This window comes from Larus michahellis, chromosome 7, assembly GCF_964199755.1.
Source record: "Larus michahellis chromosome 7, bLarMic1.1, whole genome shotgun sequence".
Taxonomy (NCBI): Eukaryota; Metazoa; Chordata; class Aves; order Charadriiformes; family Laridae; genus Larus; species Larus michahellis.
In genome coordinates this window covers 59,261,849-59,273,966 of record NC_133902.1, presented here as the reverse complement: position 1 = coordinate 59,273,966, position 12,118 = coordinate 59,261,849, and the positions used below count along the sequence as shown (strand labels likewise).

Here is a 12,118-nt window from a genome sequence, read left to right as displayed (position 1 = left end):
CCCGGTGGGTTCGGGGAGCCCATTGAGGTGCCCACGGGCAGCGCATCCGCACCCAGCTGCACAAAATGCCCTTGTGTTCGCTCTCAATACGTGATCTAAACCTTTACAGAGATCACAGCCAAGCATACCAAAGGACCTTCCTATTTTCAGAATATTTTCATTCCATTTTCAGAAATACTTCATTCATTAGTATGAATGTCAGGCTTCTTTTCTCCATTTTACCGAAGATGCCATATTCCCCTTGCACTATACCATAGAGCATGGAGAGTGCTGTTGGGGTGGCTTAAATAATAACTCTTCTGCGCAGCAGGTTTCAGGGCCTCTGACATTTAACACCTCATTTTCTGTACCTCCCAGGCTAAAAATTTGGGAAAAGGCTTCAGGAAGTTCAGTATCTGAAAGGATCTGATCCAGCCTCACCGGGGCTGGGAAATTTTAATTACTTGTAAACTTTACTGCAAAGGCATTTATTTTGCTCATTTATGGTACACTAAAGATACCGGCCTTGGATCTTTACCGAGTTGTGTATGTTCCGCGGCAATATTTTTTTCCTCTGAAAGAAGCAATCAGAAAACCTCACTTTGAGTCAGGTCTCAGCTCTGCCTTAGGTGTGGAATCGCAGAATCCCAGAACTGGGACCCAGCTGGGAGCGGGGCTTGGGCGAGACTCCACAGCCCCTTACGCAGATGCGCAAAACGAGTGTCAGCTTGCCCCCAGCTGTAAAATTTTCTCTCTCTATGGAAATCAGTGTGCATATGGTTGAACGTTATTAATACCCAGTTTTTCCAAGCTATAAATTTTATTCCGGGGTTTTTGCATTTCCAGGTCTGTGCTCCAATTCCAGAGCCCTGTTTTAAATCCTCCTCAGCGAGGTGGGTTGTGAAGGGCTTGCACAGCTCCGTGTTCATCTCCTCAGAGTGTAAGCATAGTGTTTCTTTTCTTGAGGAAATGATCTATTTATGATTTATCGTACATAGATGAAAAGAGCAGCTCAGCGCGACGCATCGGCACAAGCCCCGGAGCTGAAGGAGGCGATGCTGTCTGACCAAACGGCTCTGTGCAAGAAAGCCCGAGAAGAGCCCGGTGCTGCAGGAAGCAGCATCAAAGGGAATCACGGGGAGGAACACGCCGCCAGCCAGGTATTAAAGCAGATTTCTCCTACACTGTAAATATTAGAAGCAGCGACGCAGCTTGCAAAAGGGGACACGAGGCTGGAGAAGGGGCGTGCTGCGCTACAGAAAAGGGGATGGGGACGTTTCCCCATGGTCAGAGGAGCCCTCTCCTGCCACCCTGAGGGATGGGTGCCCCAAGCAGTGTCCCCAAAACCTGCCCTGACACAGAGACCAGCACAGCCCTCAGAGGAGCAGGCCCCTTCAGGATGAGCAATACCGTGTAAGGAATTTGGGTATTTTGGTGCCTAAAGCAACAGCTCAGTGTCCCAGATTCCTCCCTTGTTTCCTGCTCAAGATCCCAGGTGAAAACCAGCGAGATCCTCGGTGTTCAGGGTCACAAAACCTGCCCCTGCTGAATGGCAAAGCAGCTCCGGGAATGGGCCCAGGAGACACTCAGCCTCGAAATACAACCACTTAGGAATCAAAGTTGGTATGCAAATAAATGCATCCATTAATAAATACTTAAACACAATCTTAAAGGGGTTTTCCTGGTTAGGTCCTCTTGTGCTCTCGCCTGTTTCTTTGGGAAGTTATTAAGAAGGTGTGAAAAGTATATTTAATTTACGATGTTTTAACAGAAAGTACTGAAAATGTCCCATGGTAATTTTGGGGGAAGGTCTCTTGCGCAGTTTTAGAATCCTAGAATGGTTAGAATTCCTCTTAGAATAGAGTATGTGTATTAAAACTTTAAGGCAAGCGTATTTTTATCCCAGAGCTGGCTGCTGCATTAAAGGTTACTACATTAAAGGTTAAGGAAACAGATACGCACCGTGCCGGTGCGGATTTCCATTTGTTAAGTCCTCCTAAGAGCCGTCTGCGGGCGCTTTCCCCGCGGCAGCTGAGCCCTGGCCCCCGCTGCTGCAGGGACACGTGTTGTCCGGGGGCGGCTTTTCTGCAGGAAGGCTCCGAGCCTGATCCCAGCCGGGCGTAAGCCCCCCCGGCTTACCCGTAATGCCTGCTCACCCGCTTGGGTGGATAAACCCTGCCGGCTGACCTCTCGCCACGCTTCTCCGTGCCCGCCGCCAGCCCAGCCCGTCACAGCAGCATCCTTGGGTCCCGGCTGCGCATCTTTGCATTCCCAGAGAGCGCAGGAGGATGGAACCACCTCCCCGCGAGCCCCCCCAGTGCAGTCTGCCACGGGTTAGGCTGGTTTTGGTTGCATTCAGGGGAAATAACGGCGTCTGGTTGTACGCAGGGGAACGCTCCCGCCTGGGCGTTAAGCAAGCCTGCTGCCGTGCGGCACAGACGACTGGAAGAAACGCACAGGTTAAATTTTAAACATACTCTTTAAACATCAAGGCTTCCTTGGTTTAATTTTTAAAGTTCCACCAGCACATGAGTGTTTGCATATCCTGTGCGGAGGTCCTGGAGTTTTTATATTCATACTGAATGTTTATTCCACCATGTCTGATGTTTTGCGTATTTGAGCATCATCTTAATTTTTGTACCTCTGAGACATGAGGTTTTTTTTCCTTTATGGAGCTGGTTACTCCCGAGTTTAAAACATTTCTACGTATATTCTAAATTTATGAAGAAAAATTAATGTTGTGGAAACCGGCTCCTTTAGAGACTATTTCTTAGAAAGATGCTTTAGTCTTTATACACATCTTGCACAGAGCGCGGTACAGATGCTGCTGCTCTTGGTGAGGGAGTATATAAGGGAATATTGGGTATTTTGCTGTTCAGGGAGGAGAAGAGCCACCTCCGCAGCCCTGATGCAGCAGCCCTTTCCCTGCCTGCCGGCACACTTTGGGATCCGGCTGCAAAGCAGCAGCGCCAGCTCCCGAAGCAGAGGTCTGGGTCGCTACACCACCACCAGAAGGCAGCAAGATCTCTTGCCCTAAGGCACTGAATTTTTAACTCCAGGCACTAATCTGTATTTTCCTGGGGAATTCGGAGTTTTGGGGAGGGCACACGGGACACGCACTGCCCTGGGACGGCAGCACCCGCAGCAGCACGACCCGTGGCTTTGGTTTTACAGCCTGGTCTGCAGAGCGCACAGCACCATGACACGCCATTAAAATTGGGGGTTTGCAAGATGTTCCATCTGGAATCAAGAAGTGCTGCGCTCTGTGGCTGTTCCCGTGTCCCCCTTGCTCCTCCCTGCTCTCCACCGTGCTGGGAGAGCCCACCCCAGCGTCTCTAACGCCGCCACCTCCTCCTCCAAAGGCCCTTTTTCCCTAACGCTCCGAGAAGCTCACCCTGCTGAACCTAAACATACAAGACTACAAATTAATATATTGCCTGACCACCGTAACATCAGCTTCTGCCCCGGTGAGTGGTACTGCATATTAAAAACAAAATACCCTTTTTTTACATTTATTCTGGAGGGAACCAGCACAGGTAGCGGGACTTTAGGGCTTATTTTTAAGCCCATCAGCCCTGAGAGCTGCCGTTCATCTGATTCCGGGTTCTCACGTGCCAGTCCCCAAAGTAACCCATCCCCAGAATATAAAATTTTCCAAATTACAGCCTCTGCTTCGGGTGAAACCACTGCCAACCTGCAGCTAAGCCAACCAGCATGAAATCGGGAGGAGAAGGAAGATGTCTGGCCCACAGGGAGGAAGGGTTTCTCCCCTTTCCCTTCTCTCGTTTTTGCCCCCCAAAAGGCAGCTTTCCATCACAAGATGATGCACGCCTTCAGCTACCGAGCCTGCAAATGCAGCCTGTGTGTGCCAAACCCGTCTGTGCAGCCCCCCGGCCCCCCCGGGCTTCGCTGGTGTCAGCCGCCGAGCTCTTGTGAACATGCCCAAAGCGTCACTGCCGGAGCTGCGGGTACCCGGAGCGGAGTAAACGGGGCCAGAAACCCGGAGAACAGCTACATCACAGGGGCTACAATGATTAGCACTACTGAATTAAATGCTGCGGATTAACCTGGGTAATTAGCAGAGGCACAGCCCGACTCCAGCAGGGACCTGAATTAATGTCTTTATACCAGGGTAAGTCGTTCCTCGCACTCAGTGCTCCCGTGCTCCTCGTTCCTCTGTGCCCAGCCAAGATCCTCATACAGCCACCTCACCCCGTTTGGGTTTTTTTTTTTTCCTTTTCCAAATACCAATGATTGCAAGACTCAAAAAGAAAACTTCTAGAAAGATTCAAGAGCTTCAAGTGCAAACCAAGACCAAAGCCAACACCAGGCTCGAGTGAGAGCCCAGCGGGCAGATTGCTCTGCTTGAGCTCCGCATTCCCGTTACCCACCTCCCCGTGATTCCCACAAAAGCCCAAGAAACTCAGTTTTACACTGGTGTAACAGCCAGGCAAAGTACATTTCAGATGCGCACGGGGCATACAGCCAACTGACAGCAAGTGCCAACCAGAGAGGTGCTCTAACCTGCGTGGTAACATCTAGTCGACAGAATTTGGTCTAATCAGACCCAAAAGATTGGCGCGCCGGGTGCTGCTGCGCCTGTCTGGCGAGGGCAAAGCGGCAGCAACACGAGACTGATGGCACCAAACAGCACAGCTTGTGCGTCAAACATTCGCAATCACTGCTAAGTGTAAATAAATATTATTTAAGCTGATGGAGATCCCATGAGTTGTTGGCAGAAGGTGAGCTCGCAGCAGGATTTGCTGAGTCCGCGATGGATAAACAGGTCAAACGCGCACCAGGCCTCAGCATCCCCACCCCGACGGGGCTCCGCGGGAGCAAGGTCTCCGGCAAGACCGGATTTGAGGATTTGGTGGGAATTATTTCTAATCGTACACTGGGCACCCGAGGTCTCCCCCGCCGCCCGGCTCCAAAGGCTGGCAGGTTAAAAACAAAGATTAAGAAAAAAGCCATTTCATGGGGTTGTACGATGTCCTGCAGCCCAGGGAGGAAACATGGGTTTATGGTAACAAAAAAAAAATCGCTGTCAGATCCACGGCAAACAAAGGAGTATTTGCAAGATCACTGCTGGAAATGGCAGATCAGCAACTGATTGACTTTCTGCCTTTCCCTCCCACCCCCCCTCAAATAGAGACAAGCAATAACCCACCACATTTCCCAGTTTATGGATTCTGTAAAACACTATACTCAGAAGTGTAATATTTTTATGGGATTAGTATTTCCTATCTTTGTGGAAAATGAATATTTTTAGTGTAAAATGCCCAACAAATGTCTGGCTCTTCTCACTGTAGAAGAAAAATCCGATTTTTTGAAGGAGGCAGTATTTTACAGAGTTTTATTTTCTCCACTTGGGTCTGTTTCAACCAAATAAAAGTCTTTTCCAGAATATGATATTTTCTGCTACTGGGTATCCTTCTTGGGGTATTGCAAATGTAAAATCATAAATTTAAAGTATTTTTTTTTACTGCTTTCAAGAACACAGCTGACAAAACACTCTGAGAAGTGCTGCAATATCAACAGGGTCACAGCTGCTGATCCTGATTTCAGGTCCCGATTTCCCAGCAGAGCCGACAGAAATCCCGAGGGATTATCCAGAGGGGGACTCGGAGCAGAAACTGAGCTGAACTCGGCCATAATAGCCTTTTTATTTTTATTTTAGGGGTTTTTTTAAACAGCGGCAAGTACTGGGACTCCTTTGGGCTTTCTGCTGGGCAGCACAAATCGTTTAATTGTTCATTGGCTGCCTAATCAATCCTGATTGAATTAACGGAGAGCTGCAGCTTGAAGGAATGAGGGTACGCAGTGGAGACACCGTACAGATTGTTATGAGCCTTGCGAAGATGAGAAAAAAGAAGAGCTGTGTAGCCTAGCTAGAAAAATTAAAACGTTTCAGGGAAAAACCTCAAAAACATGTGGGAATAACTTCCCCATTTTCTGGTTACCCCAAGATTCGGTACCGTTTGGTAGCGCACGCTGGAATATGGTTTCTATCCTCATCCGCAATCCCTGCGGAAGCGCCCACTTTCGCAGGACTCATTTCAGCCTGCAGCAAGCGGCACTTCTGTACCAATCTGCCACACGTAATTTAGTCCAATTAAGCTTGACTGACAATTTCTTTTCGGGAAAGACTGCGAGCAAGGCGGGATGGGAGAATAACTAACTTTTCTCACCTAGCAAAGCCGGCTTCCCCGGGGCAGAGCAGCTCGTTAGCGGGGCTGCGTGTGGATGGTGAGGCGGAAGCCAGCTGCCGACAGACGTCCCCAGCCCGTCCTCATCAGGAATGCAAATGTTCCCACGTACCAGGCAGGGCAGGCAGAGAAAAATCAGAGTTTTTCCGTACATTTTAATTAAAGGAGAGTCACCTCTAACTGCAGCCCGGTGCTCAGCCCATCGATCAGCGGGTGATGGCGAGATCGATCCCAGTTCCACCTGGTGCGTGGTCAAACCACGGCAAGATTTTCACATTGACCTGCCAAAACGGGATCCGCACAGCCAGGAAGCTCGACAAAAAGCTGATAAATGCAACCAAATTCTCTGATTCGCTGTGGGATGGGTACATCTGGAATAACTTGAAAGGGTCTTTGTCTTCTAATGCTTTAATTACAGTTATCCTTCATTTTCATTTGCCGCACTATTGTGCCACCACTCCGATGCTTTCCAATACAGCTATTTTATAGCCAACAAAACAGTAGCTCCAAAATTAGTAACCCGTTAGGAGAGAAGAGCTATAGCAAAAGTCTGTTTCCCATAATCATCCTTTCTAACACATCTCAGAAATCCCGTGATATTCAGAATGCATTTTGAACCTCAGTGACAGTATTAGGAGTAATTCTTGCTTGAATTTACCAAATTTGCATTTGATTCAGTCCTCTTACATCCCCTCCCTCTCAGCTGTCGTGGCGTGAGCCACCAGGAGCCAACAGACTTTCAAAAAGCCCGGATTTTCCCGCCTGGGGAGAAGATGCGGAGGCAGGAGGTGACCCTCTACGCGGGCACTTGCCCATGCCACCCTTTCCCCCTCATCCTCTCAACCCACCAGCCGTGCAGCACCACAGGCTGCCGTCATCCAAACCGCCACCAAAAACGAGCACAACACTGAGAAAGGAGATAATTATATATACACATATATTTACACACACTGGGCTGATTCATGTTCCCACCCATTTTGTACTAAAACACCAGTTACCCCCATTAGTATTTTCCACCTGACCACAGGCGGCAACGCTCCGAGCCCTTTTAACTAACGCATAACAGGAGAACAGCCGCTAAAAAACCCCAAAAACTCGGACAAACCACTTCAATTTCCTTCTTTCATGCTTTCAGAATAGCTTGATGGGAAGCAAGGAAGATCACAAAATCCTCAACTGATATCTTTTTAGGGCTAGAGCGGTGTCAGCGTGACTAAATCCTCCTGGCCACAGCCTGGGACGAAATCCCGAACAGCCTGGAAGGTGTGAAAAATGGGTTATTAACCGCTGGTCCCAACGTAACGTCTGTTCCTGCTCCGAACCTGTTCATGCTTCCAGCGCGTGCCACCGAAGGTAAATTGGGATGCACGTGGTGGAGTGCTCAGGGAATTGGGCATGAGAACTACTGTTATTTTTAATAGGCATTTTCTGCCTGATTTCCTTCCCAGCATGTAGAAAGGTAATTGTCAGAGGTAGCACACAACTGTTACCAGGTGTATTTCCCCCCCAGCTCTGTTTAGAAGGAAAAAAAATAACATAAGCAGCGTGTCTTTTTCCAGTCTGAGATGCATCCCCAGCACTGAGCTCCGGAGCCTGGGACGTGCCTCTGCAGTGGGAGGGTCAAATAAAATCCTATCCCTTATGGACCACCTGCATTAACAGACTCTACGCAAAAAGTTTCTAAGTCTGGCAGATTTTATATATCTGATATTTTACATAAATTCTCCTTCAACACAGAAGACTGCTTGGGGTTCTGTGAGACGCTTGCATGGAATAATGGAGTATAGAGTGAAAACATCATTAAAACCTGCTCGGGACTCAGGCAGAGGGATAAAAATAGCAAGGCATCCTGTAAAAGAAGTGGAAAACGGTGGAAGATAAAGGTGGTAAGTACAGAGTCCATCATTTGAAGATGCATCATGGGCAAATATCTGAAGAGGTAGAATCATTTTGAGAAAACATTAATATTCCCAGCTGACCCTGAGAGGAAAAAAACCCCATTTTTTCTGCCCTCGCTTGGCAGCGGTAGCATCCACAAACAGCCGTCCCGAGAAAAGTGCATGAAGCCTTGTGTCTTAGCCCAGAATGTTGGTGTTGAATACTGCCAGAACACGGAAAACGTGCCCCAGCACCATCGCTGCGATGCCCTACAGTAAGCAGTGTGGAGAACTGAGGACACCACCTATGTTGGATGCTAAAGATGTTACACAACGGCATGGCAAAGGCGACTGTATTCTAAATTTAAGACTTTAAAGCACCTCTCTGCAACACCTAGGTGTGTTTTTATGGGGCTTGTGTGAACACCCCCTCTGTTGTATGTGCGCTGTCACCTGCTTACCGAAGTCGGCCCTGCCAGGGACGTCACCCACCTTTCCCAGATTGTCCCGATGCCCATTTGAAGCTGCCTTTGCCGGGAGGACCGAGAGGCAGACGGCTCCGTCCGCGCCAGCCATCGCAGCGCAAGGGCCCCAAATATCCAGCAATGGGCGACAGAACATCTCCCCGTGGTTCCCCACACCACCAAACTGCCGACAGAAATATGGAGGCGGGGGGGGAAAACAAAACAAAACCAAACCACACTATAGGTGGAATTATATAGCTTTTAAAGTCTGTGACTTCTCTACAGAGTGATTAGTGACTAGCAGAGGCGCTGGTTCAGAGGAGCGGGAGGTGACGGGGAGGCTGGCGCCCGGGGCACCGGCATTTCCAGTTTCTCGTGTCCATCCCTTTCCAGCATTAACTCCGTCAGAAGGAGTTGGGGAACAGCAGGGGGTTTGGACTTATGTGAAAACTCATTTTCCCCACTTTGTCCAATCACTTGGACCACCGCCAGCAGCCGTGCCCTGGGAGGGACGGACCCCTGGGGCCGCAGCACCACCGACATGGCTGTGGTCAAGCAGCAGTGGCCACGGTGCTCCCGCTCCGACTCGTACCTGTGCCCCCCGCCACCTCGGGCACTGCCAGCACCGGCACCGTGCTCCACAGGCACTTTTTTTTTTTTAAGGGAAAAAAAAATGCATCAGAATACTGCAGTGAAAAAAAACCCCTCTCTTAGCAAAAATCTTCCCCCCCTGCCGCTAGCTTTATACCACTCAGTCCAAATGTTTGTTTCCCTAATAATGTCTCCAGTCCCCGTCATACACACTTAGGAAAGCTTTTTCTTCTAACGACCGGGTCACTTAAACATCATGATTTTAAATCAATAGTATTCATGCAACTGATAATTAGGTACTAAATCTAATATAGTCCAAAAGACTTAGAGGTCAGGCATCAAATGCTGTGTGATTAAGTAAATATAAGAGAAATTGATTGCTCTTTTCTCTTACTCTATTGATTACAGGGCGGTTTTACGGCATTTTTGCAGGCTGGCAATGTGTCTTTGGAGGAATGGCGCAGACGGTTTGCTAAGCAGTGCTGCTATTAAAATACTTCAGAAAGGGGTTCATGCTGCCACCGCGGACTAGTGAAAAAAAGTCGTAGTATATGAATTCAGACAAATTAGAAGATAAAGCTGCACATGCGGGAGGACAGGACTACCGTGGGTAACGGCACCAGGCAGAACGTGCGGTGGGAAGGGGCCGCAGTGCCGGGGGGACGCTGAGCGCCCAGGAGGGCGGCAGGAGGCAGGGACCGCGCGGGGCCGAGCGCCAGATCCCTCGGCTGAGCGGCACGGGGGGGGTCCTATGGCCCGCGGGGTAACGCATGCTCCGGCAGTGGCTGCACCCGGCGCATCAACCTACCGGCGCTGTCTTTGACCCTGCCCTGAGCGATGCTGAAGACACACTCCGTGGTTTCCTTCCGAAGGCTTCGACGAGGCCGCTTCAAAGGCTGGAAGCGTCAGGACAGAAAGCCGAGCGGCAGAGGAGCGGGTGGTGTGACAAACAAGGACTTCAGAAGCGAGCGATAGCCCGCTTATGCCTTTCGGCTGGTTGTGACAAGAATAATAAATATTATTCGGGGACAAATCCAATAGCAAAGTAATCCCCGAGAGACACACGGAGAAAGTAAGAGAGATGCAAAGAACTTCACTAGAGGTACGTTCAGACACAGCTCTGCTCCCCGTCTCAGTGCAATTCCTTTTTACGGCTATTTCTTATTTTACCTTGACAAATTTATCGTGGGAGCCTGAAAAGAAACATTGTTATGGCTTTATATTTCTTGCACATACACACAAATCAAAAATTCCTGCAGAAAGACTTTTCTATTGCATAGATGTTATTTTTTTTTGAGGTTCTTCATCAGGAAGAGCGGTTCAAGGACAGCCGAAGGCAGGAGTTTTACTCACAGGCAAGCCCAGAGCTGTACAGCTCATTCCCGAACCCTACCAGGCTCAGAGCAGCTGGGAAGCGACATTTTGAGGTAGTTTGCAGCCAGGCGGGGACTGACTGCATTTACAGGTGTGATTCCTTAAAAACCTTGGCGTTTTGAAGCGAATAAACCCGTATCTCACGTAAATCCTACACGCAATGTTTTTAAGTTACTGTTTGATTTTTAATTTCATGCTTTAATAGTTTAGCCATTTCACATGGATGTAATGTTCACAGTTCAAAAGCTACACAAAAATAGTTCTTTTCTTGCTGAGATGCACAGAAAGCTTCCTTCCTTTGCTGGAGTGTTGACTTAGTGCTAATATGACGGCAATTCAAATGAGGTTAAAGCCAAGTACTTTTCATCTCAGGACCTCAAGCACATGTAAAATATTATTTGCACATGATAACACTTCTTTACAGAGCACAGGAGTTATACGCACGTGGGGAACGCGGTGGGAAAGAAAGGCAAAGCAAGGGATCCAGGTCTGCATCAGTGATGCACTGAAGTGAAGAGGCTCCTGCAAGCCCTAATTTCCATACTTCAGTCACCATAAAACACTTTTCCCATACTTCAGTCACCATAAAACACTTTTCCATGTCACCTAGAAGTGGCATTTAGACACAGAGGGTACAAGACAGGACTGTGGGCACTGGGAACGCCTCCCTCCCCCTCCTGCAAATCCTGCGCTCACAGTTTGAAAACGCACCCAGGAGCAAAGAGCTGAGCCCTTCAGTGTTTACTTTCTTTTGCTCTTTTACCCTTAAAACTGTGAAGCTCTTCCCGACTCCGGCGCCAGCGGAGGGGCAGCTCCGGCAGGCAGCAGGCCAGCCCTCGGCACCCACACGAGCCCGGCTGCGGAGAGAAGGCGGGTTCTGCAGCCCCCACCACCCCGCTTGCCCAGGGGCCACCAGCACAAGCCTCAGCAGCGGCAACCACGGGGACTCCGGCAGGATTTACGCTTTTTGCTGCCTATTCACCTTTTGCGGTGACCACCTCCCGGCAGTTGCTCTCCTGCAGCATCTCCCCTGCCATCCGACGTTACTGCCACAGGCTCCAACGCTTCCCAGCTGCGCTGCCCGCTCCAGCAAACCCCTCCGTGCTCCCAGAGCAGCAGATGAAACCGTTACACCATCAGGAGACCTCACTGGAGCCGGGCAGCACCAGCAGATCCTCGGGCACAGCCCAGGGCTCCTCACCCAGCCGGCTCCCACCCCAGCTCCCTCCCGCACAGCCCCAGCACTGCAAAGCCCACCTGAAGCAAGAGGAGACACCTGACAGCACAACGACCCACCTCAACAAATCAATTCATTAAAAGAAAAATAATCCTACCTCTCATTTGACATCACACTTTCAGGAGCACGACCTCTTCTCCGTTACCTCCTGGGCCAAGCAGCAGCCCCAGCTCGGGGCTCCATTATATACAAACCCCGGCAGCCCGGGGCATCCCGTCCTGACGGGCTGATCCCTGGCACCTGGCGCCGTTGGGTTCATTCACACCTCCCGGAGCAAGTCATCACTTCATCCCGTTAAAATAAAAGCTTTATCTCAGGGCTTATACATCAAAAAGTGACTGACCACCACTCTGTGCTACCCATGCTACAGCCTGCGCCGCTGCTGCC

At 49.7% G+C, this 12,118-nt stretch overlaps 1 long non-coding RNA gene across 1 annotated transcript; it reads right to left on the bottom strand.

The window, feature by feature from the left end:
- Nucleotides 1–8,567: 8,567 nt before the first annotated feature.
- LOC141746201 (uncharacterized) lies at nucleotides 8,568–11,875 on the bottom strand. Its single transcript, XR_012588261.1, has 3 exons — nucleotides 11,829–11,875; nucleotides 9,929–10,113; nucleotides 8,568–8,713 (listed from the first exon to the last, which is right to left on the bottom strand). It is a non-coding gene; the product is annotated as an uncharacterized LOC141746201 (long non-coding RNA).
- Nucleotides 11,876–12,118: the final 243 nt, after the last annotated feature.